Raw genomic sequence first — 11,581 nt, 5'->3', positions numbered from 1 at the left:
CCTATCAATCATCAGTTCATTGTGACAAGGGGGGTTCATCCCCAAGTCTCATTACCAAAAACTTGGCATTCAGCTTCATGATTCTCTAGATACTTAGCAACTTGCTCTTCAGTGATCTTCATCCTCTTCAGAGGAAGATATTCATCAGAGCTCATGAATGGCAGAAGAAATTCAATGGAATCTCTATGGTCCTCTGTATGAGCCTCAGATTCCTTGGTTCCTCAAAGGGAAACTCCTTTCTGTCCAGAGGACGTCCCATGAGGCTTTTCTCACTGGGACTCACGTCCTCCTCACTCTCTCCAGGTTCGGCCATATTGGTCATGTTATGGCCTTGCACTCTCTCTTGGGGTTTTCTTCTGTATTGCTTAGGAGAGTATGGAGGAGTTCAGTAATCTTCTTACTCAGCTGACCACCTGTGCCTCCAAATTTCTAATGGAGGACCTTGTTTCATTCATGAAACTTAGTAGGTTTTGATAGATCAGAGACCATGGTTGCCAGCCAGAATGGTTCTATTAGAATTCTCTGTCTATTGCTGAGAAGATGATGGAAAAGGCTTGCTATTGCTAAACCTATTTCTTCCACCATTATTATTGAAGCCTTGTTGAGGCTTCTGTTGGTCCTTCCATGAAAAATTTGGATGATTTCTCTATGAAGGATTATAGGTGTTTCCATAGGGTTCTCCCATGTAATTCACCTCTGCCATTGCAGGATTCTCAGGATCATAAGCTTCTTCTTCAGAAGATGCTTCTTTAGTACTGTTGGATGCAGCTTACAATCCATTCAGAATCTGAGAAATCATATTGACTTGCTGAGTCAATATTTTGTTCTGAGCCAATATGGCATTCAGAGTATCAATTTCAAGAACTCCTTCTTCTGAGTGTCCCATTGTTCACAGGATTCCTCTCAGAGGTGTACATAAACTGGTTATTTGCAACCATTTCAATGAGTTCCTGAGCTTCTGCAGGGATTTTCAGATGAAGAGATCTCCTGCAGAATGGTCCAATGACATTTTTGACAACTCAGACAGACCATCATAGAATATACATATGATGCTCCATTCTGAAGCATGTCAGTAGGACACCTTTTGATCAGTTCTTATATCTTTTCCCAAGCTTCATAGAAGGATTCTCCTTCCTTCTGTCTGAAGGTTTGGATTTCCACTCTAAGCTTGCTCATCTTTTGAGGTCGAAAGAATTTGGCCAGAAAAGCATTGACCAGCTTATCCCAAGAGTTCAGGCTATCCTTAGGTTGTGAATCCAACCATGTTCTAGCTCTGTCTCTTACAGCAAAAGGGAAAAGCATAAGCCTATAAACCTCGGGATCAACTCCATTGGTCTTGACAGTGTCACAGATTTGCAAGAATTCAGCTAAAAACTGATGAGGATCTTCCATTGGAAGTCCATGAAACTTACAATTCTGCTGCATTAGAGAAACCAATTGAGGCTTAAGCTCAAATTGTTTGCTTCAATGCAGGAAGTGAGATGCTTCTTCCATAGAAGTTAGAAGAGGGTGCAATAAAGTCACCAAGCATCTTCATTGCATCTCCACCATTGTTATTAGGTTCGGCCATGTCTCCCTCTTTTTCGAAAATTTCTGTCAGGTTCTCTCTAGAGAGCTGTGCTTTAGCTTCCCTTAGCTTCCTCTTCAGAGTCCTTTCAGGTTCAGGATCAGCTTCAACAACAATATTCTTATCCTTGTCCTGCTCATATAAAAGAAGAGAAAGAAAAGAAAATATGGAATCCTCTATGTCACATTATAGAGATTCTTATGAGTAAAGAGAGAAGAAAGAAGGAGAAGAGAAAAATCGAACACAGAAAGAAGATGGGTCGAATTGGGTGGAGATAAGTGTTAGTAGATAAAGAAATAGAAGAGATGTGAGAGGGGGAGAGAATTCGAATTGAATTAAAAAAAGGAAAATGTTTTGTTTTATTCAAATATTAGTTAGAATCGAAATTAAAAAGAGAAAAAAATAAAATTAAAATTGAAACAATTAGTTAAAAAGAATTAAAAAAAGGGTGAGGAGTTTTGAAAATTAGAGAGAGAAAATTAGTTAGGTAGTTTTGAAAAGATAAGAATCAAACAAAAAGATGAGATTAATTGAAAAAGATTTGAAAATCAATTTTGAAAAGATAAGAAGTTAGAAAAGATTTTGAAGTTGATTTTGAAAAAGATGTGATTTGAAATTTATTTGAAAAAAGATTTGAAAGGAAATTAAAATATTGATTTTTGAAAAATTAAAGTTGATTACTTGACTAACAAGAAACTAAAATATATTATTCTAAAATTTAAATATTGAACCTTTCTTAATAGGCAAGTAACAAACTTTAAAATTATTGAATCAATCACATTAATTGTTAGTAATGAATTTGAAATTATGAAATGAAATTAAGAAAAGATTTTGAAAATCATTTTTAAAAAGTTTCGAAAATATTAATAAAAAAGATGAGAAAGATTTGATTTTGAAAAGGTTTGAAAAGATAAGATTTTTAAATTGAAAATTTGACTTGACTCATAAGAAACAACTAAATTTTTAAAATTTTTTACTAAGTCAACTCAAATTTTTGAAATTTATGAGTGAAAAAAAAGGGAAAGATATTTTTTAATTTTTGAATTTTTTAATAAGGAGAGAGAAAAACATAAAAATGATGCAAAACATGAAAATTTAAGATCGAAATAAGAAATGCATGCAAGAACACTTTGAATGTCAAGATGAACACCAAGAATTTATTTTTAAAAAAATTTTAAGAAAAGAAAGACATGCAAGACACCAAACTTAGAAATTTTTAACGTTGAGACACTAATAAATTGAAAATGCATATGAAAAACAAGGAAAGACACAACATAAAATTGCAAAGATCAAACAAAGAAGATCATCAAGAACAACTTGAAGATCGTGAAGAATAGTTCCATGCAGGTGTTCTTCGAAAATTTAAAGAAAAGTTAAAAGGATGCAATTGACACTAACTTACAATTTGACACTAGACTCAAACAAAAAACACAAAATTATTATTTTTTTTTTGGTTTTATGATTTTATTAAATTTTTTTTTGGATTTTCGAAAATTAATTAGGAAAAAAAATAAAGAATTCAAAATTTCTAATAAGAATTCCAGGAATCATGCAATGTTCGTCTAAAACTCCGGTCCAGGAATTAGACATGGCTTACTAGCCAGCCAAGCTTTCAGTGAAAGCTTCGGTCCAAAACACTAGACATGGCCAATGGCCAGCCAAGCTTCAGCATACAAATCAGACATACAACAGCTGATTAGATGAGAGTCCAAGGGCTCTTGCCATGATAAGTGGAAGCCTCAGTCCAAAAATTAGACATGGATTAACAACCAGCCAGGCTTCAACATATCATGATGAAACTCTAGAATTCACTCTTAAAAATTCTGAACTCATAGAATAATTTATTTTTTTGAAAATTTTTCGAAAACAAAAATAATAAAAACAAAAAGCTTAAAATAGAATAAAATTACCTAATCTGAGCAACAAGATGAACCGTCAGTTGTCCAAACTCGAACAATCCCCGGCAACGGTGCCAAAAACTTGGTGCACGAAATTGTGATCTCAATGGTTCCAAAAACTTAGTACACACAATCATAATCTCAATTCTTCTTCACAAATTCGCACAACTAACCAGCAAGTGCACTGGGTTGTCCAAGTAATAAACCTTACGTGAGTAAGGGTCGATCCCACGGAGATTGTCGGCTTGAAGCAAGCTATGGTCATCCTTGTAAATCTCAGTCAAGCGGATTCAAATGGTTATGGGATTTTGATAATTAAAATATAAATAAAATATAGAATAGGATGGAGATACTTATGTAATTCATTGGTGAGAATTTCAGATAAGCGTATGGAGATGCTTTGTTCTTTTTGAATCTCTGCTTTCCCACTGCCTTCATTCAATCATTCATACTCCTTTCCATGGCAAGCTGTATGTTGGGCATCACCGTCGTCAATGGCTACCTCCAGTCCTCTCAGTGAAAATGGTCCAAATGCGCTATCACCGCACGGCTAATCATCTGTGTCATGTTGAAATAGGATCCGTTGATCCTTTTGCGTCTGTCACTATGCCAAGCACTTGTGAGTTTGAAGCTCGTCACAGTCATCCCATCCCGGATCCTACTCAGAATACCACAGACAAGGTTTAGACTTTTCGGATCTCAAGAATGGCCGCCAATAATTCTAGTTTATACCACGAAGACTCTGATTTGAACCAGGAGCCCAAGAGATAAACACTCAAGCTATTGCAGATAGAACGGAAGTGGTTGTCAGGCACGCGTTCATAGGCGAGAATGATGATGAGTGTCCGATGACAAGTCATCTTAGCCTAGTTTCACTAGTCTTTTTCTTTCGTTTTCATTAGAATTATGCACTTTCTTGAGCTACAAGCAAGCCAATTAGGTAGATTTTCATGTTTCCCTTGATTGAATCAACCATGTATGAATTCATGCTATTTCATGAGGTTTTATGCTAAAATTGTTGCATATTATGATAGAATGAATATCTCATGATTATGAGCATAGCTTTGATGAGTTTGGTTGATTAATTATAGGTGAAGAAAGCTTGGAGAAAGGTTGAAGTAAGAAGGAATAGCTAGGAGTAAAGAGAAGACAATGGAATAAGTGAAATTGAACCAGGAAGCAAAAGCTGGACCTAAAGTTAGCATCAAACTTTTTCACAAACTTTTGGTTGAAAAGTTAGCCCCAACGTTAGCCCCCTAACTTGGAGGCTAACGTTGGAACTTGAAAATCACTCCCTGGGTATCAAAAGTTTGCGCCAACGTTAGCCCCCTAACTTTGAGGCTAACGTTGGCACATGAAATTCTCCCCTGGGCACCAAAAGTTTGCGCCAACGTTAGCCTCCTAACTTTGAGGCTAACGTTGGCACATGAAATTCTCCCCTGGGCACCAAAAGTTTGCGCCAACGTTAGCCCCCTAACTTTGAGGCTAACGTTGGCTCATGAACAACACAAGGAGGAGCAAAAGTTTGCGCCAACGTTAGCCCCCTAACTTGGTGGCTAACGTTGGCGCCACAATCACACAAGGCAAGGCCAACGTTAGGGTCAAAGTTAGACCCCTAACGTTGGCACCAACGTTCATATCAGCAAATTTTGTGGGCTGCTATGAAAAGTTGGAGCAAAAGTTAGGCCCCTAACGTTTGCTCAAACTTTTGGTCCAACTTTTGCAAAACTCAAACCCGGTTCAATTGGTTCACTTTGGTTCTTCTCCAAACTTCAAGAGCAATAAACCAAGGCCTCTTTCAACCCAATTCCACCAAGAGCAAAGGCCCAACTCAAGGCTTGAAGATCATTTGAAGAAAGTGTATAAATAGGATAGAATTCAAGTTCTTCGGGGAGCTTTCTTTTGGAATTTTCATAATAGTTTTCGAAGAGCTTTTTCCGGAAGAGTTTTTCTTTTGAATTTTCATAGCTTTTGGCATAGAGTGATCTTTAATTTCTTTGTTTTCATTGCTTTCAATTTCAATTACACTTGTCTTGGATCTTGGATTGGAGAATTGAAGAAATTCTGTTTCAATCTCAATCTTTGATATCTCTGTTTCTTTACTGTTAATTGAATTTCATTTCCGGTTAATTGCTCTTCATCTATTCTCTTTGCAATTTACAATTCCCTTGCAATTGTTTTTATTGGATCTAGGAAGGCATTGAGATCTAGACTTAGTTTTCTAGTCTCTGGGTCCTGAGATCCAAATCTCCAATTTACATTCTGTTTCTTGCTTTCCATGTTCATTTACTTTTCTGCTATAAGATCCGATCCAATCCCAATTCCCTTTTACTCTTCTGTTTGATGCAATTTAACTTTTCCTTGTTTAATTTCTGCAAATCCACGTCCCAATCCCCTTTACGTTTCAAGCAATTTACATTCCTTGCACTTTAAGATTCCGCAATTTACATTTCTTGCACTCTAAGTTTCTGCCATTTAATTTCTTGTTCCTTAAGATTTAGCAATTTAATTTCCTGCTCTCTTTACTTTCATGCAATTTACATTCTGCAAATCACAAATCACCCAACCAACACTCGATTCGCTTGACTAAATCAACCACTAAACTAAAATTGCTCAATCCTTCAATCCCTGTGGGATCGACCTCACTCCCGTGAGTTTTTATTACTTGATGCGACCCGGTACACTTGCCGGTTAGATTTGTGTGTTTTGGGAGAAATTTATTTTTCACCAAAATACTCATCAAGTTTTTGGCGCCGTTGCCGGGGATTGATTAGATTGACAATGATTAAGTGAGGTGGTGATCTAGATCAAGCAGTTTTTCTTTAATTTTTGACTGACACACTAAGTGTTTGAATTTTTGTCTGAGCTAATTGAAACCTCACTTTAGCAATAGAGTGAAGTTTTCTTGGTTTATCTTGCTGAATATGATTCTCATAGCTTGATAAATAAACGAGAGAAGTGATTTTTACGTTCATTAATCTCTCAAGTTTACCAACTGTTTGACACATGGTGTCAACTAATCCTCTGACTACATTCTGGCATGAGAATATCCAATTTTCATTTGATTTGTTTGTGATTGTGCAGGTCATGGAGGAAAGGAATCCTACAGCAAGAGGAGAAAAACTGAGGCATTATGATTTCCAGCCTCCATAATCAAAGAGCAAGATGTCAAGCTAGTGACAATAAAAGAGCGCTTGTTGGGAGGCAACCCAACCCGAGGTAGTTTTCTGTTCATAACTATTTTAATAAAAAGGTTAACTAATTTTATCTATAATGCAAGAAGCTAAGTTTGGTGTTGCACACCAAAACAATCTAAGGGAGAATGAAGGATTCTAAGTTTGGTGTTCCACCAAAATCTCATCATAAAACACACTCTCACCTTCTGCATAATGCTGGCCTCAAGCATGTTGGATAAACTAGTTAACTATTCTGCTGTTTCCTAGTTTTCAATTTTATTGCTTTTGAAAAAGAAGAAAAAGAGTTTCACACATGGTTAATCTAATGCATTGGCAAGGTACTAAGTTTGGTGTTCCCACACCAAAGTAAGTACAAAAGCCCACAAATAAATCATGCAAGCTAACCATTTTTCAAGTGCTTGGGGAACCAGCAACTTTCAATATCATTGCAGAATGTCATACAAGCTTTTGGAGGTTTGAACATCATCAAAAAGGAGAAAGATGAACATGAAGGTCAGCAACAATGATGATGAGAAAAAGGAAAGCAATTGAACTCCAACAGGTTGTATTGTTAAGTGATTGTTCTACATCAAATATTGCTGTGATTTAAAGTTGGATTGTACCCTTAATTGCCCTGCCTGCATGCATAGTATAATTTCTTTCTTTATAATTCAATAAGCAAGATGTTTGATCATTCACAACATTTTCATCTTCAAAACTTGTCTGCACTCAATTTCCAAGAAATGCATCACATGAAAGTTCTTTGAAAAGAAGGATTGAGGAATTAAACAATTTTGAGGCAAGCGAAAGATTAGGAGAAGTGGTGGTTCTAGTTGTATGATTTTGTATTGAGGTTGCATGCTTGTGAAAACTTGCATGGGAGCTCATAGGCGGGACATGAAGTTCAAAGAAGTATTGTGGAGATTCTCAAAAACTTATTGATCCGAGAAGCAGCAAAGAAAACAAAAGAAAGAAAAGAAAATACAAAAGCAAAAAGAATATGGCCCAAGGCTCTGAGCATCAATTACTAGGCAGAAAAAAAAAAGAAAGAAGAAACAAAACTCAAAGAGTTGTTAGCCTAGTAAATGCTTGTGGTTGAGATGTATCAAGGAAAGAGGCTTGAGCAAGTAAATCCTTAGGGGTGCTTCAACACCTAATACCTTAAAACCAACTGGTTTAGGAGTATTGATTGAAAGCTTATCTAAAGAGCCGCTTTGAGACATGATACTTAGAGTCGAGGCCAAAGCACAGAAACTATAAGCTGCTTCAAGGTGATTACATATAAAGAGATCTCCATGATACCATTTGGATGAAAATCCTAAGACCTACGACTCCCAATATGTAAGGACTAGTGAGCACTGAAGCCCTTGCATGAGCACATGATTTAGAGTTCACCCCACTGTACCTGATCACTTCACTCACTGGACTTTACAAGTTATTCTTCAATTCATCTTAATTGAAAGAACTTTGGAGCATAAATTTATTTCTTGCTTGGGGACAAGCAAGTTTTAAGTTTGGTGTTGTGATGACAAGTCATCTTAGCCTAGTTTCACTAGTCTTTTTCTTTCGTTTTCATTAGAATTATGCACTTTCTTGAGCTACAAGCAAGCCAATTAGGTAGATTTTTATGTTTCCCTTGATTGAATCAACCATGTATGAATTCATGCTATTTCATGAGGTTTTATGCTAAAATTGTTGCATATTATGATAGAATGAATATCTCATGATTATGAGCATAGCTTTGATGAGTTTGGTTGATTAATTATAGGTAAAGAAAGCTTGGAGAAAGGTTGAAGTAAGAAGGAATAGCTAGCAGTAAAGAGAAGACAATGGAATAAGTGAAATTGAACCAGGAAGCAAAAAGCTGGACCTAAAGTTAGCATCAAACTTTTGCACAAACTTTTGGTTGAAAAGTTAGCCCCAACGTTAGCCCCCTAACTTGGAGGCTAACGTTGGAACTTGAAAATCACTCCCTGGGTATCAAAAGTTTGCGCCAACGTTAGCCCCCTAACTTTGAGGCTAACGTTGGCACATGAAATTCTCCCCTGGGCACCAAAAGTTTGTGCCAACGTTAGCCCCCTAACTTTGAGGCTAACGTTGGCACATGAAATTCTCCCCTGGGCACCAAAAGTTTGCGCCAACGTTAGCCCCCTAACTTTGAGGCTAACGTTGGCTCATGAACAACACAAGGGGGAGCAAAAGTTTGCGCCAACGTTAGCCCCCTAACTTGGTGGCTAACGTTGGCGCCACAAGCACACATGGCAAGGCCAACGTTCATATCAGCAAATTTTGTGGGCTGCTATGAAAAGTTGGAGCAAAAGTTAGACCCCTAACTTTTGCTCAAACTTTTGGTCCAACTTTTGCAAAACTCAAACCCGGTTCAATTGGTTCACTTTGGTTCTTCTCCAAACTTCAAGAGCAATAAACCAATGCCTCTTTCAACCTAATTCCACCAAGAGCAAAGGCCCAACTCAAGGCTTGAAGATCATTTGAAGAAAGTGTATAAATAGGATAGAATTCAAGTTCTTCGGGGAGCTTTCTTTTGGAATTTTCATAATAGTTTTCGAAGAGCTTTTTCCGGAAGAGTTTTTCTTTTGAATTTTCATAGCTTTTGGCATAGAGTGATCTTTAATTTCTTTGTTTTCATTGCTTTCAATTTCAATTACACTTTTCTTGGATCTTGGATTGGAGAATTGAAGAAATTCTGTTTCAATCTCAATCTTGGATCTCTCTGTTTCTTTACTGTTAATTGAATTTTATTTCCGGTTAATTGCTCTTCATCTATTCTCTTTGCAATTTACAATTCCCTTGCAATTGTTTTTATTGGATCTAGGAAGGCATTGAGATCTAGACTTAGTTTTCTAGTCTCTGGGTCCTGAGATCCAAATCTCCAATTTACATTCTGTTTCTTGCTTTCCATGTTCATTTACTTTTCTGCTATAAGATCCGATCCAATCCCAATTCCCTTTTACTCTTCTGTTTGATACAATTTAACTTTTCCTTGTTTAATTTCTGCAAATCCACGTCCCAATCCCCTTTACGTTTCAAGCAATTTACATTCCTTGCACTTTAAGATTTCGCAATTTACATTTCTTGCACTCTAAGTTTCTGCCATTTAATTTCTTGTTCCTTAAGATTTAGCAATTTAATTTCCTGCTCTCTTTACTTTCATGCAATTTACATTCTGCAAATCACAAATCACCCAACCAACACTCGATTCGCTTGACTAAATCAACCAATAAACTAAAATTGCTCAATCCTTCAATCCCTGTGGGATCGACCTCACTTCCGTGAGTTTTTATTACTTGATGCGACCCGGTACACTTGCCGGTTAGATTTGTGTGTTTTGGGAGAAATTTATTTTTCACCAAAATACTCATCAATGTCACGGATTATCACATTAATTAGGTTGAGGTACGAGTGAATATCTTGGAATAAGAATAAGCTTGAATTGAATAGAAAAATAATAGTACTTTGCATTAATTCATGAGGAACAGCAGAGCTCCACACCTTAATCTATGGGGTGTAGAAACTCCACCATTGAAATATACATAAGTGAAAGTGGTCCAGGCATGGCCGAATGGCCAGCCCCTAAACATCTACAATATGATCTCCAGATGTAAAATAAATCACTAAAAGTAGTTTTTATACTAGACTAGTAACTAGGGTTACAGAAAATAAGTAAATGATGTAGAAATCCACTTTCGGGCCCACTTGATGTGTGCTTAGGCTGAGCATTGAGCTTTCATGTGTAGAGACTCTTTTTGGAGTTAAACGCCAGGTTGTAGCCTGTTTTTGGCATTTAACTCCAGAATAGGGCAGGAAGTTGGCGTTTGAACGACAGTTTGCATCGTCAAAACTCGCGCAAAGTATGAACTATTATATATTGCTGAAAATCCTTGGATGTCTACGTTCCAACTCAATTGAGAGCGTGCCAATTGGGTTTCTGTAGCTCCAGAAAATCCATTTCAAGTGCAGGGAGGTCAGAATCCAACAGCATCTGTAGTCCTTCTTCAGCCTCTGAATCAGATTTTTGCTCAAGTCCCTCAATTTCAGCCAGAAATTACCTGAAATCACAAAAAAACACACAAACTCATAGTAAAGTCCAGAAATGTGATTTTTATTTAAAAACTAATAAAAATATACTAAAAACTAACTAAATCATACTAAAAACTATGTAAAAACAATGCCGAAAAGCGTATAAATTATCCGCTCATCATCAGGCTATTAATACCTCTCCTTCATGGACGCTTACTCAGGATACAACCAAATCCCAATGTATCAACCCGACGAAGAGAAGACATCGTTCCTAACCCCAAAGGAAAACTATTGCTATATAGTTCTGCCCTTCGGACTCAAGAACGCAGGGGCTACTACCAAAGACTGATGAACAAAGTCTTTGCCGATCACATTGGAAAGCTAATGGAAGTTTATGTAGATGACATACTGGTAAAAACACAAATTGAGGAATCGTTGTTACCCGACCTCGCTAAAGTGTTCGACACCATAAGAGAGCATGGCATGCGACTTAACCCCGCAAAGTGCACCTTTGCGGTAGAAGCTGGCAAATTCCTGGGCTTCATGCTCACCCAAAGAGGAATCGAAGCAAACCCAGATAAGTGCCGGGCTATACTTCACATGAAAAGTCCGACCTCTGTCAAAGAGGTCCAGCAGCTTAACGGAAGACTAGCAGCTCTCTCTAGATTCCTAGCTGCATCAACCTTAAGATCTCTCCCCTTCTATGCAACATTAAGGAAGGGAAAGAGGTTCGAGTGGACCCCAGAATGCGAACAAGCCTTCCAAGATTTCAAGAAAATTCTAGGGCAACCACCTGTCCTTACTCGACCTCAAAAAGGTGAAGAGCTTATACTATACCTCGCTGTAGGGAGTCGGGCAATAGCCTCAGCGTTGGTCAGAGAGGACAAAAATGGGCAACAACC

General features: G+C 37.3%; 1 non-coding gene across 1 annotated transcript; it reads left to right on the top strand.

Annotated features, from left to right (window-relative positions):
• The first annotated feature begins 1,062 nt into the window (after positions 1-1,062).
• LOC112788107 (small nucleolar RNA R71) lies at positions 1,063-1,170 on the top strand. Its single transcript, XR_003195486.1, has one exon. It is a non-coding gene; the product is annotated as a small nucleolar RNA R71 (small nucleolar RNA).
• Positions 1,171-11,581: the final 10,411 nt, after the last annotated feature.

The sequence above is a fragment of the Arachis hypogaea genome, chromosome 20, assembly GCF_003086295.3.
Source record: "Arachis hypogaea cultivar Tifrunner chromosome 20, arahy.Tifrunner.gnm2.J5K5, whole genome shotgun sequence".
In the NCBI taxonomy this organism is placed as follows: domain Eukaryota; kingdom Viridiplantae; phylum Streptophyta; class Magnoliopsida; order Fabales; family Fabaceae; genus Arachis; species Arachis hypogaea.
The sequence above is the reverse complement of the archived record's forward strand: the minus strand, read 5'-3'. Positions and strand labels throughout refer to the sequence as shown.